The sequence below is a fragment of the Arachis stenosperma genome, chromosome 10, assembly GCF_014773155.1.
Source record: "Arachis stenosperma cultivar V10309 chromosome 10, arast.V10309.gnm1.PFL2, whole genome shotgun sequence".
In the NCBI taxonomy this organism is placed as follows: Eukaryota; Viridiplantae; Streptophyta; class Magnoliopsida; order Fabales; family Fabaceae; genus Arachis; species Arachis stenosperma.
In genome coordinates this window covers 52368916-52389951 of record NC_080386.1, presented here as the reverse complement: position 1 = coordinate 52389951, position 21036 = coordinate 52368916, and the positions used below count along the sequence as shown (strand labels likewise).

The following is a 21036-nucleotide window of genomic DNA, read 5'->3' as shown; positions in this document are numbered from 1 at the left end:
TTTTATGGGAGAAGCATCTCTATCCCTGCCATTGGAGCAAACAATTTTGAGCTTAAGCCTCAATTAGTTTCTCTAATGCAACAGAATTGCAAGTTTCATGGACTTCCAATGGAAGATCCTCATCAGTTTTTAGCTGAATTCTTGCAAATCTGTGACACAGTCAAGACTAATGGGGTTAACCCTGAGGTCTACAGACTGATGCTATTCCCTTTTACTGTAAGAGACAGAGCTAGAATATGGTTGGATTCTCAACCTAAAGAAAGCCTGGACTCCTGGGAAAAGCTAGTCAATGCCTTCTTGGCAAAGTTCTTTCCACCACAAAGATGGAGTAAGCTTAGAGTGGAAGTCCAAACCTTCAGACAGAAGGATGGAGAATCCCTCTATGAAGCTTGGGAAAGATACAAACAATTAATCAGAAGATGTCCCTCAGACATGCTTTCTGAATGGAGCATCATAGGTATTTTCTATGATGGTCTCTCTGAACTATCCAAGTTGTCTTTGGATAGCTCTGCTGGAGGATCTCTTCATCTGAAGAAGACGCCTGCAGAAGCTCAAGAATTGATTGAAATGGTTGCAAATAACCAATTCATGTACACTTCTGAAAGGAATCCTGTGAACAATGGGACTAGTCAGAAGAAAGGAGTTCTTGAGATTGACACTCTGAATGCCATATTGGCTCAGAACAAGATATTGACTCAACAAGTCAATTTGATTTCTCAAAGTCTGTCTGGAATGCAAAATGCACCAAACAGTACTAAGGATGCTTCATCTGAGGAAGAAGCTTATGATCCTGAGAACTCTTCCATGGAAGAGGTGAATTACCTAGGAGAACCCTATGGAAACACCTATAATTCTTCATGGAGAAATCACCCAAATCTCTCATGGAAGAATCAAGAGAGACCTCAACAAGGTTTCAATAATAATGGTGGAAGAAACAGGTTTAACAATGGTAAACCTTTTCCATCATCTTCTCAGCAACAGACAGAGAGCTCTAAGCAGAATACCTCTGACTTAGCAACCATGGTCTCTGATCTAATCAAAACCACTCAAAGTTTCATGACTGAAACTAGATCCTCCATTAGGAATTTGGAAGGACAAGTGGGTCAGCTGAGCAAGAAAATTACTGAACTTCCCCCAAGCACTCTCCCAAGTAACACTGAAGAAAATCCAAAAGGAGAGTGCAAAGCCATAAATATGGCCAAATTCTGGGAGGAAGAAGAGGCAGTGAACGCCACTGAGGAAGGCCTCACTGGACGTCCACTGGCCTCCAATGAGTTCCCCAATGAGGAACCTTGGGAATCTGAGGCTCAAATTGAGACCATAGAGATTCCCTTGGACTTACTACTGCCTTTCATGAGCTCTGATGAGTATTCTTCCTCTGAAGAGGAGGAGTATGTCACTGAAGAGCAAGTTGCTAAATACCTTGGAGCAATCATGAAGCTGAATGACAGGTTATTTGGAAATCAGACTTGGGAGGATGAACCCCCTTTGCTCACCAAAGAACTGGATAACTTGTCTAGGCAGCAATTGCCTCAAAAGAGGCAAGATCTTGGAAAGTTTTCTATACCTTGTACCATAGGCACCATGACCTTCAAGAAGGCCTTGTGTGACTTGGGGTCAAGTGTAAACCTCATGCCCCTCTCTGTAATGGAGAAATTAGGGATCTTTGAGGTGCAAGCTGCAAAAATCTCACTAGAGATGGCAGACAACTCAAGAAAACAAGCCTATGGACTAGTAGAGGATGTTCTGGTTAAGGTTGAAGACCATTACATTCCTACTGATTTCATAGTCCTAGAGACTGGGAAGTGCATGGATGAATCAATCATCCTTGGCAGACCCTTCCTAGCCACAGCAAAGGCTGTGATTGATGTTGATAGAGGAGAGTTGATCATTCAAGTGAATAAAGAATCCTTGGTGTTTAAGGCCCAAGGATATCCCTCTGTCATCATGGAGAAGAAGCATGAAGAGCTTCTCTCAAAACAGAGCCAAACAGAGCCCCCACAGTCAGACTCTAAGTTTGGTGTTGGGAGGCCACAATCAAACTCTAAGTTTGGTGTTGAACCCCCACATTCAAACTTTAAGTTTGGTGTTGGGAAGTTCCAACACGGTTCTGAGCATCTCTGAGGCTCCATGAGAGTCCTCTGTCAAGCTAATGACAGTAAAGAAGCGCTTGTTGGGAGGCAACCCAATGTTTTATAATTAATTATTTTCTTTTGTTATTTTATCTTTTTTGTAGGTTGATGATCATAAGAAGTCACAAAAACAATGAAAAAAGCAAAAACAGAATGAAAAACAGGAAGAGAAACAGCACACCCTGGAGGAAGATGCTGCTAGCGTTTAAACGCCAGTCAGCCTAGCTGTTGGGCGTTTAACGCCCAGTCTGGCACCATTCTGGGCGTTTAACGCCAGAAAGGGGCACTAGACTGGCGTTAAACGCCAGTAAAGGGCAAAAACCTGGCGTTAAACGCCAGGAATGGGCACCAGCCCGGCGTTTAACGCCAGAAATGGCTCAAAACATGGATTTTGATGCCATTTGGTGCAAGGATGCCTTTTCCTTGACACTACAGGATCTGTGGACCCCACAGGACCCTACCATCACTCTCTCTCTTCTTCCCCCATTCACCAATCACCTCAACACCTCTTCCCCAAAAACCCTCACCTATCAAATCCCATCTTCTCTTCACCATTCACATCCATCCTTCATAAAACCCCACCAACCTCACCCTTCAAATTCAAACCACTTTCCCTCCCAAACCCACCCTCAAATGGCCGAACCCTCATCCCCCTCTTTCCTATATAAACCCCTCTTTACCCCTTCATTTTCCACTACCTAAACACCACTTCTCCCCCTCCTTGGCCGAATACACCACCATCTCCCTCTTCCTCATTTCTTCTTCTTCTACTCTCTTCTTTCTTCTTTTGCTCGAGGACGAGCAAACATTTTAAGTTTGGTGTGGTGAAAGCGTTGCTTTTTCGTTTTTCCATAACCATTTATGGCATCCAAGGCCGGAGAAACCTCTAGAAAGAGGAAAGGGAAGGCAAAGGCTTCCACCTCCGAGTCATGGGAGATGGATAGATTCCTCTCAAGGGTGCATCAAGACCACTTCTATGAAGTTGTGGCCTTGAAGAAGGTGATCCCGAAGTCCCCTTTTCACTCAAAAAGGGTGAATATCCGGAGATCCGCCATGAGATCCGAAGAAGAGGTTGGGAAGTACTCACCAACCCCATTCAACAAGTCGGAATCTTGATGGTTCAAGAGTTCTATGCCAATGCATGGATCACCAAGAACCATGACCAAAGTGTGAACCCGGATCCAAAGAATTATCTTACTATGGTTCGGGGGAAATACTTGGATTTTAGTCCGGAAAGTGTGAGGGTGGCGTTCAACTTGCCTATGATGCAAGGAGATGAGCATCCTTACACTAGAAGGGTCAACTTTGATCAAAGGTTGGACCAAGTCCTCACAGTCATATGTGAAGAGGGCGCACAATGGAAGCAAGATTCAAGAGGAAAGCCGGTCCAATTGAGAAGGCATGACCTCAAACCCGTGGCTAGAGGATGGTTAGAGTTCATACAACGCTCAATCATTCCCACTAGCAACCGGTCCGAAGTTACCATAGACCGGGCTATCATGATCCATAGCATCATGATTGGAGAAGAAATAGAGGTTCATGAGGTTATAGCCCAAGAACTCTATAGGGTGGCGGACAAGACCTCTACCTTGGCAAGGTTAGCCTTTCCTCACCTCATTTGTCACCTCTGTTATTCAGTGGGAGTTGACATAGAGGGAGACATCACCATTGATGAGGACAAGCCCATCACTAAGAAAAGGATGGAGTACACAAGAGATCCCACTCATCATGAGATCCCTGAGATTCCTCAAGGGATGAATTTTCCTCCACAAGACTATTGGGGGCAACTAAACACCTCCCTAGGAGAGTTGAGTTCCAATATGGGACAACTAAGGGTGGAGCACCAAGAACACTCCATTCTCCTCCATGAAATTAGAGAAGAACAAAGAATCATGAGAGAGGAGCAACAAAGGCAAGGAAGAGACATTGAGGAGCTCAAGCACTCCATAGGACCTTCAAAAGCAAGGAAGAGCCGCCATCACTGAGGTGGACCCATTCCTTGATTTCCTTGTTCTTTATTCTTATGTTTTTCGATTTTTATGCTTTCTGTTATCCATGCTTGTGTCTTATGATCATTAGTGTCTTAGTGTCTATGCCTTAAAGTTATGAATGTCCTATGAATCCATCACCTTTCTTGAATAAAAATGTGCTTAATTGAAAAAGGAAGAATTGCATGAATTTTGAATTTTATAATAGTTTAATTATTTTGATGTGGTGGCAATATTTTTGTTCTCTGAATGTATGCTTAAACAGTGCATATGTATCTTGAATTTGTGATTCATGAATGTTGGCTCTTGAAAGAATGATGAAAAAGGAGACATGTTATTGAGGATCTGAAAAATCAATAAAATGATTCTTGAAGCAAGAAAAAGCATTGCTATTCAAAAAAAAAAAAAAAAAAAAACCGAAAAAAAAAAAAGAGAAAACGAAAAAAAAAAGAGAGAGTTGTGATCCAAGGCAAATAAGAGTGTGCTTAAGAACCCTGGACACCTCTAATTGGGGACTTTAGCAAAGCTAAGTCACAATCTGAAAAGGTTCACCCAATTATGTGTCTGTGGCATGTATGTATCCGGTGGTAATACTGGAAAGACAGAGTGCTTTGGGCCACAGCCAAGACTCAATAAATAGCTATGTTCAAGAATCATCATACTTTACTAGGAGAATCATTAACACTATCTGGATTCTAAGTTCCTAAAGAAGCCAACCATTCTGAATTTCAAAGGATAGATTGAGATGCCAAAACTGTTCAGAGGCAAAAAGTTAAAAGCCCCGCTCATCTAATTAATACTGATCTTCATAGATGTTTTTGGAATTCATTGCATATTCTCTTCCTTTTATCCTATTTTGATTTTCAGTTGCTTGGGGACAAGCAACAATTTAAGTTTGGTGTTGTGATGAGCGGATGATTTGTATACTTTTGGCATTGTTTTTAGTATGTTTTTGATATGATCTAGTTAGTTTTTAGTATTTTTATTAGTTTTTAGTTAAAATTCACTTTTCTGGACTTTACTATGAGTTTGTGTGTTTTTCTGTGATTTCAGGTATTTTCTGGCTGAAATTGAGGGACCTGAGCAAGAATCTGATCCAGAGACCAAAAAGGACTGCAGATGCTGTTGGATTCTGACCTCCCTGCACTCGAAGCGGATTTTCTGGAGCTACAGAAGCCCAATTGGCGCGCTCTCAACGGCGTTGGAAAGTAGACATCCTGGGCTTTCCAGCAATATATGATAGTCCATACTTTGCCCAAGATTTGATGGCCCAAACCGGCGTTCAAAGTCACCTCAAGAAATCCCAGCGTTAAACGCTGGAACTGGCACCTAATTGGGAGTTAAACGCCCAAACTGGCACTAAAGCTGGCGTTTAACTCCAAGGAGAGTCTCTACACGAAATTTATTCATTGCTCAGCCCAAGCACACACCAAGTGGGCCCGGAAGTGGATTTTTATGTCATTTACTCATCTATGTACTAGTTTTCTATAAGTAGGACCTTTTACTATTGTATTAGAACATCTTGGTAGCTATCTTTGAGTTTTATGCTATCTTAGATCATTGGGAGGCTGGCCATTCGGCCATGCCCAGACCTTATGCTTATGTATTTTCAACGGTGGAGTTTCTACACACCATAGATTAAGGTGTGGAGCTCTGCTGTACCTCGAGTATTAATGCAATTACTACTGTTCTTCCATTCAATTCCGCTTGTTCTTTATCCAAGATATCACTTGTTCTTCAACATGATGAAGGTGATGATTGACGCCCATCACCATTCTCACCCATGAACAAGGTGACTGACAACCATTCTTGTTCTACAAGCATCTGAGGCTTAGTGAATATCTTTTGGATTCTTCGGAATCTTCGTGGTATAGGCAGGACCTGATGGCGGCATTCAAGAGAATCCGGAAGGTCTAAACCTTGTCTGTGGTATTCTGAGTAGGATTCAATGATTGAATGACTGTGACGTGCTTCAAACCTGTAACCTACTGGGCGTTAGTGACAGACGCAAAAGAGTTATTCTATTCCGGTAGGGGAGGGAACCAAACCGGTGATTGGCAGCACTGTGACAGAGTGTGTGCATTAGCTTTCACTGCGCGGATGGGAGGTAGCTGCTGACAACAGTGAAACCTTACACGAGCTTGCCATGGAAAGGAGTAAGAAAGGATTGGATGAAGGCATTAGGAAAGCAGAGAGACGGAAGGGAAGGCATCTTCATACACTTGTCTGAAGCTCTTACACCAATGATATACATAAGTATCACTATCCTTATCTTTTATGTTATTTTCGTTCATCACCATATACATCTGAGTTTGCCTGACTAAGATTTACAAGATGACCATAGCTTGCTTCAATACTAACAATCTCCATGGGATCGACCCTTACTCACGTAAGGTTTATTACTTGGACGACCCAGTGCACTTGCTGGTTAGTTGTGCGAAGTTGTGTAATGCCATGGTATTGAGCCACCAAGTTCTTGGAGCCATTACCGGGGATTATTTGAGTTGTGAAAAAGTATTGTTCACAATTTCGCGCACCAGGAGGCAACCCAATGATTATATTTTATATATTTCTCTTTGTTATTTTATGATTTTTGTAGGTTGATGATCATAAGAAGTCACAAAATCCATTGAAAAAGCAAAAACAGAATGAAAAACAGGTAGAAAAATAGCACACCCTGGAGGAAGAATTCACTGGCGTTTAAACGCCAGTGAGGCTAGCAGTTGGGCGTTTAACGCCCAGTCTGGCACCATTCTGGGCGTTTAACGCCAGAAAGGGGCACCAGACTGGCGTTAAACGCCAGAAAAGGGCAAGAACCTGGCGTTAAACGCCAGGAATGGGCACCAGCCCGGCGTTTAACGCCAGAAATGGCTCAAAACGTGATTTTGAGCAACATTTGGTGCATGGATGACTTTTCCTTGACACCACAGGATCTGTGGACCCCACAGGATCCCCACCTACCCCACCAACCTCACCCTTCAAATTCAAACCACTTTCCCTCCCAAACCCACCCATAATGGCCGAACCCCATCTCCCCTCTCCTATATAAACCCTTCTTCACCCCTTCATTTTCACACAACCTAAACACCACTTCTCCCCCTCTTTGGCCGAACACATAAGCCATCTCCTTCTTCCTCATTTCTTCTTCTTCTACTCTCTTCTTTCTTCTTTTGCTCGAGGACGAGCAAACCTTTTAAGTTTGGTGTGGTAAAAGCGTTGCTTTTTCGTTTTTCCATAACCATTTATGGCATCCAAGGCCGGAGAAACCTCTAGAAAGAGGAAAGGGAAGGCAAAAGCTTCCACTTCCGAGTCATGGGAGATGGATAGATTCATCTCAAGGGTGCATCAAGACCACTTCTATGAAGTTGTGGCCTTGAAGAAGGTGATCCCCAAGGTCCCCTTTTCACTCAAAAAGGGTGAATATCCGGAGATCCGCCATGAGATCCGAAGAAGAGGTTGGGAAGTGCTTACCAACCCCATTCAACAAGTCGGAATCTTGATGGTTCAAGAGTTCTATGCCAATGCATGGATCACCAAGAACCATGATCAAAGTATGAACCCGGATCCAAAGAATTATCTTACAATGGTTCGGGGGAAATACTTGGATTTTAGTCCGGAAAATGTAAGGTTAGCATTCAACTTGCCCATGATGCAAGGAGATGAACATCCTTACACTAGAAGGGTCAACTTTGATCAAAGGTTGGACCAAGTCCTCACAGTCATATGTGAAGAGGGCGCACAATGGAAGAGAGATTCAAGAGGCAAGCCGGTTCAATTGAGAAGGCATGACCTCAAGCCCATGGCTAGAGGATGGTTGGAGTTTATCCAACGCTCAATCATTCCCACTAGCAACTGGTCCGAAGTTACTCTAGACCGGGCCATCATGATTCATAGCATCATGATTAGAGAAGAAGTGGAAGTTCATGAGGTTATAGCCCAAGAACTCTATAAAGTGGCGGACAAGTCTTCCACCTTGGCAAGGCTAGCCTTTCCTCATCTCATTTGTCACCTCTGTTATTCAGTTGGAGTTGACATAGAAGGAGATATCCCCATTGATGAGGACAAGCCCATCACCAAGAAAAGGATGGAGCAAACAAGAGACCCCTCTCATCATGAGATCCCTGAGATACCTCAAGGGATGCACTTTCCTCCACAAGACTATTGGGAGCAAGTAAATACCTCCCTAGGAGAATTGAGTTCCAACATGGGACAACTAAGGGTGGAGCACCAAGAACATTCCATCCTCCTCCATGAAATTAGAAAAGATCAAAGAATTATGAGAGAGGAGCAACAAAGACAAGGAAGAGACATTGAGGAGCTCAAGCACTCCATAAGACCTTCAAGAGGAAGAACAAGCCGCCATCACTAAGGTGGACCCGTTCTTTAATCTCCTTGTTCTTTAATTTTCTGTTTTTCGAATTTTAGTGCTTTATATTATCCATGTTTGTGTCTTATGATCATTAGTGTCTTAGTGTCTATGCCTTAAAGTTATGAATGTCCTATGAATCCATCACCTTTTCTTAGAGATTGTTCTTAATTGAAAAAGAAAAGAATTGCATGAATTTTGAATTTTATAACAGTTTAATTATCTTGATGTGGTGGTAACACTTTGGTTCTCTGAATGTATGCTTGAACAGTGCATATGTCTTTTGAATTTGTGGTTCATGGATGTTGGCTCTTAAAAGAATGATGAAAAAGGAGACATGTTACTGAGGATCTGAAAAATCATAAAAATGATTCTTGAAGCAAGAAAAAGCAGTGAATACAAAAAAAAAAAAAAGAGAGAAGAGGCGAAAAAAAAAACCGAAAAAAAAGAAAAAAAAAGAAAGAAAAAGAATGAAATAAAGTTGTGATCCAAGGCAATAAGAGTGTGCTTAAGAACCCTGGACACCTCTAATTGGGCACTTTAGCAAAGCTGAGTCACAATCTGAAAAGGTTCACCCAATTATGTGTCTGTGGCATGTATGTATCCGGTGGTAATACTGGAAGACAGAGTGCTTTGGGCCACAGCCAAGACTCAATAAGTAGCTGTGTTCAAGAATCATCATACTTAACTAGGAGAATCAATAACACTATCTGGATTCTGAGTTCCTAAAGAAGCCAATCATTCTGAATTCCAAAGGATAAAGTGAGATGCCAAAACTGTTCAGAGGCAAAAAGCTAAAAGCCCCGCTCATCTAATTAATACTGATCTTCATAGATGTTTTTGGAGTTCATTGCATATTCTCTTCTTTTTATCCTATTTGATCTTCAGTTGCTTGGGGACAAGCAACAATTTAAGTTTGGTGTTGTGATGAGCGGATAATTTGTACGCTTTTTGGCATTGTTTTTAGTATGTTTTTAGTGTGATCTAGTTAGTTTCTAGTATATTTTTATTAGTTTTTAATTAAAATTCACTTTTCTGGACTTTACTCTGAGTTTGTGTGCTTTTCTGTGATTTCAGGTATTTTCTGGCTGAAATTGAGGGATCTGAGCAAAAATCTGATCCAGAGACTCAAAAGGACTGCAGATGCTGTTGGATTCTGACCTCCCTGCACTCGAAGTGGATTTTCTGGAGCTACAGAAGCCCAATTGGCGCGCTCTCAACGGCGTTGGAAAGTAGACATCCTGGGCTTTCCAGCAATATATGATAGTCCATACTTTGTCCAAGATTTGATGGCCCAAACCGGCGTTCAAAGTCACCTCAAAAAATTCCAGCGTTAAACGCCGGAACTGGTACCTAAATGGGAGTTAAACGCCCAAACTGGCATAAAAGCTGGCGTTTAACTCCAAGAGGAGTCTCTACACGAAAATACTTCATTGCTCAGCCCAAGCACACACCAAGTGGGCCCGGAAGTGGATTTTTATGTCATTTACTCATCTTTGTACACCTTAGGCTACTAGTTTTCTATAAGTAGGACCTTTTACGATTGTATTTGACATCTGGGTAGCTATCTTTGAGTTTTATGCTATCTTAGATCACTGGGAGGCTGGCCTCACGGCCATGCCTAGACCTTGTTCTTATGTATTTTCAACGGTGGAGTTTCTACACACCATAGATTAAGGCGTGGAGCTCTGCTGTACCTCGAGTATTAATGCAATTACTATTGTTCTTCTATTCAATTCCGCTTGTTCTTTGTCCAAGATATCACTTGTTCTTCAACTTGATGAAGGTGATGATCCGTGACACTCATCATCATTCTCACTCATGAACAAGGTGACTGACAACCACTCTTGTTCTACAAGCATATGAGGCTTAGTGAATATCTCTTGGATTCCTGATACACGATGCATGGTTGATCGCCTGACAACCGAGTGCTCGCCTGACAAACGAGCCAGCCATTCCGTGAGATCAGAGTCTTCGTGGTATAGGCGAGAACTGATGGCGGCATTCAAGAGAATCCGGAAGGTCTAACCTTGTCTGTGGTATTCTGAGTAGGATTCAATGATTGAATGACTGTGACGTGCTTCAAACTCCTAGCAGGCGGGGCGTTAGTGACAGACGCAAAAGGATCAATGGATTTTATTCCGGCCTGACCGAGAACCGACAGCTGATTAGCCATATGCTGTGACAGAGCATGGGAACATTTTCACTGAGAGGATGGGAGGTAGCCACTGACAACGGTGAAACCCTACATGAGCTTGCCATGGAAAGGAGTAAGAAGGATTGGATGAAGACTGTAGGAAAGCAGAGAGACGGAAGGGAAGGCATCTTCATACGCTTATCTGAAGCTCTCACCAATGATATACATAAGTATCTCTATCTTTATCTTTATGCTTTATTCATCATCTATACCCATTTGAGTCTGCCTGACTGAGATTTACAAGGTGACCATAGCTTGCTTCATAGCAACAATCTCCGTGGGATCGACCCTTACTCGCGTAAGGTTTATTACTTGGATGACCCAGTGCACTTGCTGGTTAGTTGTGCGAAGTTGTGTTTATGCCATGGTATTGAGCACCAAGTCTTTGGAGCCATTACTAGGGATTATTTCGTGTATTAAAAAAGTATTGATCACAATTTCGTGCACCACCTCCTCAACATCAATATCAAGCTTCTTGGGAGAGTGCTCCATGATGCTACATTCCCTTGGACTTTCAACATCTCCTAAATCTTCAACCACCTCTTCCTTTTCTTCAATGATCATAGGCTCCTCTAATTGTTCCAACACAAAATTCGACTCCTCCTTCTCCACCGGATTGTCCAATTTATCCTTCATACTTTGTTCTTCTTTAGGTTTTTCGCATGTGGCTACGGAAGTACCTTGAGTATTCAAGCATTGGTGGGCTAAAGTGTGCACCACCTTGGTCAAATTGGTCACAAACTCAAGTGTATCCAGCTTCATGGCTTCTTGTCCTTGGAGTAACAAAGTGAGAGGATCGGCTACTTGGGCTTGGGGTGAGTAAGAAGGTTCGTTATTTTGGAGAGAGGGTTCATAGTAGGAAGGTGGTTCTTCTTGGTAAGGGTATGGAGATGGTGAGTGTTGAGGTGGTTCATGGTAGTAATCTTGATAAGGTTGTGGTGGTTCTAAGGGTTCTTGCTCAAAATGGTCATAAGAGTATGGTATGGGGGTTTGGTCATATGATGGATATGGATCATAGGGCGGTGTTTGGTAATGAAAGGCTTGTGAGAATGGTTGAGGTTCATGTTGAGGATGAGATTCATAGGCATATGATGGTGGTTGTTGAGTGTCACAAAAAGAGTCATCATAGCCGTTAAATTGGCATGCATTAGGATGGGAATTATACCTATAAGTGTCCAGAGGTTGTTGCCAATAGGAGTGATCAATTCCTTGAGGCTCCTCCCATCTTTGTTGGCTCCATCCATAATGAGTGTCATCATTGAGGTGCACATTTCCTACAACACAATTAGAACCAAACTCAAAGCCAAAGTGAAAATTCATAGTGAGAGAACAAAATAAAACTAACAAAAATTAAGAAACAAACAAAAGATAAACCTATTCATAATATTCACATATGTACAATAACTAATAACATAACACCATTGCAAATCCCAGGCAACGGCGCCATTTTGATGAACGGTTTTTTTGACGATTTAGAATTTCACAAATGAAATCTCGTTGAAGTATAGTCTCTAAACCAACAATAATCCTTTCATGCAAAAATTTGTTTGTCACAAGTACAAACCCCTAAAATCTATAAACCGAAGTATTTAAACCTCGGGTCGTTCTCCCTAGGATTTACAATAAAGTGTCTTGTTATTGGTTACGAGTTACTTTTGGGGTTTTGGTAAGAAACATGGAAGTTAAATGCTAAAAAGTAAACTAATGGCTAAAAAGGTCTTGGCAAGGGTTGGTGGTCAAGAATCTCTATCCTAATTACTAACCACAATATGAGAATTGGCAAGGATTAATCTCACTAAGTCATCCTCTAAGTAGTAGTAAAGGAAAGTCAAATGAGCTATATCAATCCTAGTCCATAAGTCCTAACTCTCCACTAACCCAATTAGTGAGAACTAGAGTCAATGGATCCCAATCATCAATCACTTGGACATTAGTAACTCAAGAGTTCCTAAGTTACATTTCCAAGCCAAGAACATAAAACTCTACTCTAAAATCCAACCAAGCATTTCATCAAATACTTAGAAGGAACAAAAGGAAAACATAGTAAATCAACAACAAGAACAAAATCAAACAACAATTATTGAAAGGAATTAACAACAACAATCAAAAGAAACACAATTATTATGATTTACCTTGAATTGAATTGAAAAAGAAAGGAAGGAACAAAAGTAGATCTATAACAAAACACAATAACAACATAAAGGAAATTACAACAAAAGAATGGAAGAAGAATGAATGTAACAACAAGGAATTGAGAAGATAGAAGTAGAAGAAGATGAATTAAAATCTAGATCTAAGAACTAAACCTAATCCTAATCCTAGAGAGAAGTGAGAGCTTCTCTCTCTAGAAACTAATTCTAACTACTTCTTAAAACTAAACTATAACCAGTGGTCAAAAAGTATGAAAAGTATGTTGATTCTCCCTTTAATCCTTGGCTTAAATAGCATCAAAAATGAGTTGGATTGGGCCCACAAGGCTTCTAAAATCGCTGGCCACGTGTTGCATTAAGTGGGTCATGTGCCACCATCGGTGCGTCCGCGTACCCTGCGCGTGCGTGCCCCTATGCGCGATGTAACTATGGGAAATCTTATATCGTTTTGAAGCCTCGGATGTTAACTTTCCAACCCAACTAGAACCGCATCATTTGGACCTCTGTAGCTCAAGTTATGGTCATTTAAGTGCGAAGAGGTCGGCTTGACAGCTTTCCGGTTCTTTCATTTCTTCATGAGTTCTCCAACTTTTCATGCTTTCTTTCTTCATTCCCTTGATCCAATCTTTGCCTCCTAAACCTTAAATCACTTAACAAACATATCAAGGCATCTAATTGAATCAAGGTGAATTAAATTTATTTATTTTAAGACCTAAAAAGTATGTTTTCACTCTTAAGCACAATTAAAGGAGAATATACAAAACCATGCTATTTCATTGCATAAATGTGGGTAAAAGGTTATAAAATCCTCTAAATCAAGCATAAGATAAGCCCTACAAATGGGGTTTATCATCGATCCCACAGAGATTGACGGCTTGAAGCAAACTATGGTCATCCTGTAAATCTTAGTCAGGCAGATTCAATTGGTTATGAGTTTTGATAATTGAAAGATAAATAAAACGTAAATTAAAATAAAGATACTTATGTAATTCATTGGTGGGAATTTCAGATAAGCGTTTGGAGATGCTTTGTTGCTTTTGAACCTTTGCTTTCCTATTGTCTTCATCCAATCATGCGTGTTCCCTTCCATGGCAAGCTGTATGATCCTCTCAGTGAAAATGGCCCAGCTACGGTTTCTATACGGCTAATCAACTGTCGGATTTCTCATCTCGGATGAAAAATACCAGGCACAGCTACTGCACGGCTAATCATCTGTCAGTTCTCACTTGTGTCGGAATAGGATCTTTCTATCCTTTTGCACACTGTCACTGCGCCAAACATTTGTGAGTTTGAAGCTCGTCACAGTCATCCCATCCCAGATCCTACTCGGAATACCACAGACAAGGCTTAGACTTTTCGGATCTCAAGAATGCTGCCAACTGGTTCTAGCCTATACCACGAAGGTTCTAACCTCACGGACTCGGTTTGTGGATCAGAGACCCAAGAAACTATACTCCGGCTGTCGTCCAATGACTTCGTTGAACATCATGTAGACCGCTTGTGCTTGTCAGGCACGCGGATCTTGGCTAAGCGAGTAACGAAGATAGTGGGTGATTGTCATGAGTCACCCCCTTCATTCTGACTTAACTAAATTAAGTACGAGAGTATATCTTGGAGAAGAAGTAAGCGTGAATTGAAAGAGAAACAATAGTACATGCATTAATTCATGAAGAAAAGCAGAGCTCTGTACCTTAATCTATGAGTTGTAGAAACTCTACCGTTGGAAAATACATAAGAGAAAAAGATCTTGGCATGACCGAATGGCTAGCCTCCCAAATGTGCAAAATGATCTAAAGTTATCAAAAAGCTCCCAATACAATAGTAAAAGATGCTATTTATACTAAACTAGTTACTAGGGTTTATAGAAAATAAGTAACTAAGTGCAGATAATGCAGAAATCCACTTCCGGGGCCCACTTGGTGTGTGCTTGGGCTGATCATTGAGCTTTACACGTGCATAGGCTATTTCTGGAGTTAAACACCAGCTTGGATGCCAGTTTGGGCGTTTAACTCCAGCTCTGGTGCCAGTTCCGGCGATTTATGCCAGAAAAGTGTCTCTGGCTGGTGTTTGAACGCCAGTTTGGGCCATCAAATCTTGGGCAAAGTATGGACAATTATACATTGCTGGAAAGCCCAAGATGTCTACTTTCCAACTCATTTGCGAGCGCGCAAATTGGGCTTCTGTATCTCCAGAAAGCCCACTTCGAGTGCAGGAGGGTCAGAATCCAAAAGCATCTGCAGTCCTTTCTCAGCCTCTGAATCAGACTTTTGCTTAGGTCCCTCAATTTCAGCTAGAAAATACCTGAAATTATAGAAAAACACACAAACTCATAGTAAAGTCAAGAAATGTGATTTTTGCATAAAAACTAATAAAAATATAATAAAAAGTAACTAAAACATACTAAAAACTATGTAAAAATAATGTCAAAAAGCGTATAAATTATCCGCTCATCACATGGCATTCCTGTAACCTAAGAAGGTACTATAGCTAGAAAATGGTAAAGATCTTAGGTCAAGGCACACTCTTGTTCCTAAAAAAGGTTTTTTAACGAGGCTTGATAAGAGAGAATTATACAAATTCGGAATTAAATAGATTTCCATTGTAAGTATAGTCCGAACCGGTAATGAATCCTCTCAATCAAATTTAATTCAAAAGGATAGTCACAATCAAACCACAATTAACAGAGAGTATTTAGACTCCCGGGTCGTTCTCCTTAGGAACTAGTGACAACAAGTGCATACAAAATTGGTTGTGAAGATCAAAAGGGGTTTTTCAATAATAAGGAAGCAAACAAATAAAGAGTTAAAATTTATTACATGATTGAAAACATGCTTTTTTAGTCTTAATTTAGCTAATCTTAATCCTCTCTTATTACCATTCGATGCCTTGATCTGTGTGTTAAGTGTTTCAGGCTTCATAGGGCAGGAATGGCTTAGAGAATAAAGAGGAAGTGTGCAAAAATGGAAGGAACACAAGGAATTGAGGAGATGACCAGTGAGAAGTCACGCGGTCGCATGGCTCACGCGACCGCGCAAAATGGAAGAAATCAGAGTGACGCGTTCGTGTGCCTGACGCGACCGCGTGGATTGGAAGCTGCACGAACGACGCGAAAGCGTGGACGACGCGCACGCGTGGTACGAGAAATACTATGTGACATGAACGCGTGGATGACGGGACGTGTGACGTGCGCGATCTGCAGAATTACAAAAGTCACTGGCAGAGATTTTGGGCCGCATTTCAACCCAATTTTCGGCCCAGAAACACAGATTAAAGTCAAGGGAACTTGCAGAGACTCAAGATGCTTTTCATAATTCACAATTTTAGTTTTAGATGTAGTTTTTAGAGAGGGAGGTTCTCTCCTCTCTCTCTTAGGATTAGGATTTAGGATTTCTCTTAGGTTTTAGGAGTGACTCTCAATCCCAGATTCAATGTTCTTTTACTTTATATTTATCTATTATTTTCAGATACTTTAATGCTTATATTAGTTATGTTGCCTATTTGGCTTATGCTACATTCATGTTATGATTTTCTTTGAATTAATATTATTTGAGGTATTTCAGTTATTATTGCTTTCTTTTATTTACATGATTATTGCTTTCCATTGGTGGACGAAATTGTGATCACATCAATGTAGTACTCTTTGTTATTGTATGGAATCATTATTATGGCTCTTGGCTATGTGTGGACACAACTCCGTTCAACTTAACCAGCAAGTGTACTGGGTCATCCAAGTAATACCTTACGTGAGTAAGGGTCGATCCCACATAGATTGTTGGTATGAAGCAAGCTATGGTCACCTTGTATTTGTTAGTTAGGCAGATTAAATTGGTTTATGATGAGTTCGAAAATTAATAATAAACAGAAAATAAAATAGGATAGAAATACTTACGTAAATCAATAGTGGGGATTTCAGATAGGCGTGTGGAGATGTTAGAATCCTTTCGAATCTCTACTTTCTTATTACATTCATCCAATCCTTCTTACTCCTTTCCATGGCAAGCTGTATGTAGGGCATCACCATCATCAATGGTTACTTTTAATCCTCTCGGGAAAATGGTCCTATGCGCTGTCACTGCACGGCTAATCGTCTGGAGGCATCACCCTTGTTGATAGCTACCTCCCATCCTCTCAGTGAAATTGGTCCAAATGCTCTGTCACAGCATGGCTAATCATCTGTCGGTTCTCAATCAGGTTGGAGTAGAATCCCTTGATTCTTTTGCATTTGTCATCACGCCCAGCCTTCAGGAGTTTGAAGCTCGTCACAGTCATTCAATACCGGAATCCTACTCGGAATACCACAGACAAGGTTAGACTTTCCGGATTCCCGGGATCCTACTCGGAATACCACAGACAAGGTTAGACTTTCTGGATCCCCATGAATGCCACCATCTATCTAGCTTATACCACGAAGATTCTATTGGGGAATCTAAGAGATATGCGCCCGGCCTAAAGTAGAACTGAAGTGGTTGTCAGTCACGTGCGTTCATAGGTGAGAATGATGATGAGTGTCACGGATCATCACATTCATCAAGTTGAAGTGCAACGTATATCTTGGAATAAGAATAAAAGAGAATTGAATAGAAAATAATAGTGATTGTATTGAAACTTGAGGTACAACAGAGCTCCACACCCTTAATCTATAGTGTGCAGAAACTCCACCGTTGAAAATACATAAGGAAAAGGTTCAGGCATGGCCGAATGGCCAGCTCCTTGAATGATCAAAAGACCGAATGATCAAATACTAAAACAGTCCAAGATTAAACTGTCAAAAGATGTCTAATACAATAGTAAATTATCCTATTTATACTAGACTAGCTACTAGGGTTTACATGAGTAAGTGATTGATGCATAAATCCACTTCCGGGGCCCACTTGGTGTATGCTTGGGCTGAGCTTGATCTATCCACGAGCTGAGGCTTCTCTTGGAGTTGAACTCCAAGTTATAACATGTTTTGGGCGTTCAACTCCGGATCATGACGTGTTTCTGGCGTTTAACTCTAGACAGTAGCATGTACTTGGCGTTCAACGCCAATTTACGTCATCAATTTCCGAATAAAGTATGGACTATTATATATTGCTGGAAAGCTCTGGATGTCTGCTTTCCAACGCCATTGAGTGCGCACCATTTGGAGTTTTGTAGCTCCAGAAAATTCATTTTGAGTGCAGGGAGGTCAGATTCCAACAGCATCAGCAATCCTTTTGTCAGCCTTTTTCAGAGTTTTGCTCAAGTCCCTCAATTTCAGCCAGAAATTACCTGAAATTACAGAAAAACACACAAACTCATAGTAAAGTCCAGAAATGTGAATTTAACATAAAAACTAATGAAAACATCCCTAATAGTAGCTTGAACTTACTAAAAACTACCTAAAAACAATGCCAAAAAGCGTATAAATTATCCGCTCATCACAACACCAAACTTAAATTGTTGCTTGTCCCCAAGCAACTGAAAATCAATTAGGATAAAAAGAAGAGAATATACTATAAACTCCAAAATATCAATGAATATTAATTTTAATTAGATGAGCGGGACTTGTAGCTTTTTGCTTCTGAATAGTTTTGGCATCTAACTTTTTCCTTTGAAGTTTAGAGTGATTGGCGTCTCTAGGAACTCAGAGTTCAGATAGTGTTATTGACTTTCCTAGTTAAGCATGTTGATTCTTGAACACAGCTACTTATGAGTCTTGGCCGTGGCCCTAAGCACTTTGTTTTCCAGTATTACCACCGGATACATAAATGCCACAGACACATGACTGGGTGAACCTTTTCAGATTGTGACTCAGCTTTGCTAGAGTCCCCAGTTAGTGGTGTCCAGAGCTCTTAGGCACACTCTTTTGCTTTGGATCACGAATTTAACCACTCAGTTTCAAGCTTTTCACTTGGACCTGCATGACACAAGCACATGGTTAGGGACAGCTTGATTTAGCCGCTTAGGCCTGGATTTTATTTCCTCGGGCCCTCCTATCCTTTGATGCTCAAAGCCTTGGATCTTTCTTTACCCTTTCCTTTTGGTTTTAAGGGCTATTGGATTTTTCTGCTTGCTTTTTCTTTTTCTTTCTAAATTTTTTTTTTTGCCAAATATTTTTTTTTTCGCAAGCTTTTTACTTTTCACTGCTTTTTCTTGCTTCAAGAATCAATTCCATGATCTTTCAGATCCTCAATAACATTTCTCTTTATTCATTATTCTTTTAAGATCCAACAGTTTTAACATTCATAAACAACAAGATAAAAAATATGCACTGTTTAAGCATTCATTCAGAAAACAAAAAGTATTGTCACCACATCAATTTAATTAAACTAAATTCAAGGATGAATTCGAAATTCATGTACTTCTTGTTCTTTTGAATTAAAACATTTTTCATTTAAGAGAGGTGAAGGATTAATGGAATTATTCATAACTTCAAGACATAGTTACTAACTACTAATGATCATGAAGTAGAGACACAAAACATAGATAAACACAACATAAAAACTGAAAAGCAAAAAGAAATAAGAACAAGGAATGAATCCACATTTAGTGGCGTCTTCTTCTTGAAGGACCAACAATGTTCTTAAGCTCTTCTATGTCCCTTCCTTGCCTTTGTTGCTCCTCCCTCATTGCTCTTTGATCTTCTCTTATTTCATGGAGAATGATGGAGTGCTCATGATGTTCCACCCTTAATTGTTCCACATTGTAGCTCAAATCTTCTAAGGAAGTGTTGAGTTGTTCCCAATAGTTGTTGGGAGGAAAGTGCATCCCTTGAGGCATCTCAGGGATTTCTTGATGATGAGCTTCCTCATGCATCTCTTGAGAACCGTGGAGGGTCTCTCTTGCTTGCTCCATCCTCTTCTTGGTGATGGGCTTATCCTCTTCAATGGAGATATCTCCTTCTATGATAACTCCAGCTGAGTAACATAGATGGCAAATAAGGTGAGGAAAAGCTAGCCTTGCCATGGTGGAGGGCTTTTCGGCTATTTTGTAGAATTCTTTGGAGATGACTTCATGAACTTCTACTTCCTCTCCAATCATGATGCTATGAATCATGATGGCCCGATCAACAGTAACTTCAGATCAGTTGCTAGTGGGAATGATGGAGCGTTGAATGAACTCCAACCATCCTCTAGCTACAGGCTTGAGGTCCAGTCTTCTTAGTTGGACTGGCTTGCCTTTGGAGTCTCTCTTCCATTGAGCTCCTTCCACACATATGTCCATAAGGACATGGTCCAACCTTTGATTAAAGTTGACCCTTCTAGTGTAGGGGCGTACATCTTCTTGCATCATGGGCAAGTGGAACGCCAACCTCACATTTTCCGGACTAAAATCTAAGTATTTCCCCCGAACCATTGTGAGATAATTCTTTGGACTCGGGTTCATACTTTGATCATGGTTCCTAGTGATCCATGCATTGGCATAGAACTCTTGAACCATTAAGATTCTGACTTGTTGCATGGGGTTGGTTAGGACTTCCCAACCTCTTCTTCGGATCTCATGTCGGATCTCCGGATACTCATTTTTCTTGAGCTTGAAAGGGACCTCAGGGATCACCTTCTTCTTTGACACCACATCATAGAAGTGGTCTTGATGGCTCTTGGAGATGAATCTTTCCATCTCCCATGACTCGGAGGTGGAAGCTTTTGTCTTCCCTTTTCCTTTTCTAGAGGATTCTCCGGCCTTAGGTGCCATTGATGGTAATGGAAAAACAAAAATCTTATGCTTTTACCACACCAAACTTAAAATATTGCTCGCCCTCGAGCAAGAGAAGAAAGAAGAGAAGAAGAAGAAGAAGAAAATATGGAGGAGATGGAGAGATGGTGTTTCGGCCAAGGTGAAGAAAAGGGGATTTGTGTTGTGTGAAAATTAAGTAGAATGGAGGGGTTTATATAGGGAAAGGGGAGGGGATAGGTTCGGCCATATAGGGTGGGATTGGGTGGGAAAGAAAATTTGAATTTGGAAGGTAGGTGGGGTTTATGGGGAAGAGTGGATGGATGTGAATGGTGAAGAGGGTAATTGGGAAGAGAGATTGAGGTGATTGGTGAAGGGTTTTGGGAAGGAGTGTTTATTGGGAAGAGTAAAATAGGATTAGGAGGTAAGGTGGGAATATGTTAGGTGGGGATCCTGTGGGGTCCACAGATCCTGAGGTGATCCTGTGGGGTCCACAGATCCTGAGGTGTCAAGGAATTCCATCCCTGCACCAAATAGGCATGTAAAATGCCTTTGCATACCATTC

The 21036-nt window shown here is 41.0% G+C and overlaps 1 non-coding gene across 1 annotated transcript; it reads right to left on the bottom strand.

The window, feature by feature from the left end:
* Positions 1 to 330: 330 nt before the first annotated feature.
* LOC130959076 (small nucleolar RNA R71) lies at positions 331 to 438 on the bottom strand. The gene has a single exon (XR_009078171.1). It is a non-coding gene; the product is annotated as a small nucleolar RNA R71 (small nucleolar RNA).
* Positions 439 to 21036: the final 20598 nt, after the last annotated feature.